This window comes from Arachis ipaensis, chromosome B7 (assembly GCF_059453495.1).
Source record: "Arachis ipaensis isolate K30076 ecotype BB chromosome B7, ASM5945349v1, whole genome shotgun sequence".
Classification (NCBI taxonomy): domain Eukaryota; kingdom Viridiplantae; phylum Streptophyta; class Magnoliopsida; order Fabales; family Fabaceae; genus Arachis; species Arachis ipaensis.
This window is the reverse complement of record NC_142442.1, coordinates 21438974-21439876: the sequence shown is the minus strand read 5'-3', so window position 1 is coordinate 21439876 and position 903 is coordinate 21438974.

Sequence of the window (903 nt, the reverse complement as noted above, 5' to 3'; positions counted from 1 at the left end):
AATGAATTACATAAGTGTTTCTATCCTTATTTTCTGTGTAATTAGTATTATTTTCGAAAACTCCATAATCAATTATTATCTGCCTGACTGAGATTTATAAGGTGACCATAGCTTGCTTCATACCAACAATCTCCGTGGGATCGACCCTTACTCACGTAAGGTTTATTACTTGGACGACCCAGTGCACTTACTGGTTAGTTGTATCGAAGTTGTGACAAATTATGAATTGAGATTAGAGCACCAAGTTTTTGGAGCCATTACCAGAGATCACAATTTCGTGCACCAGTCATTGACGCGAACGCGTAAACAGGGGATAATGAAAATGACGCGTACGCATGAGACACGCGTACGCGTCGACCAGAATCGTGCTAAACGCACGAATCCAACGTCATTTTGGCGCAACTCTCTGTTTCAATTGAGGGGACAAAAATTTTCAGGCGACACGCACGCCCACGTGTGGTGTGTGTAAATGAAAACGACGCGTACGCATCGTGGACGCGCATGCGTGGGCCAATTTGTGCTTATCGCATCCCAGCCGCACAATTCCAGCCCAACTTTCTGGGCGTTGGATGTTGACACCGATTTGGACTTGACGCCCACGCGTGGCCTACACGCACGCGTGGTGTAGGCTTTTTTTTTGAATATGCAGGATGCAAAATGCAGATGCTGATGCGGATGTTATGAATGATACTAGGAAAAATAAAATAAAATGGAACTAAAAACAAACAAAACGAAATAAAATTCAAATTGAAAAGGAACGATCATACCATTGTGGGTTGTCTCCCACCTAGCACTTTTAGTTAAAGTCCTTAAGTTGGACATTTGATGAGCTCCTTATTATGGTGGCTTGTGCTTGAACTCATCCAGAAATCTCCACCAACGTTTGCAATTCCAATAGCCTCC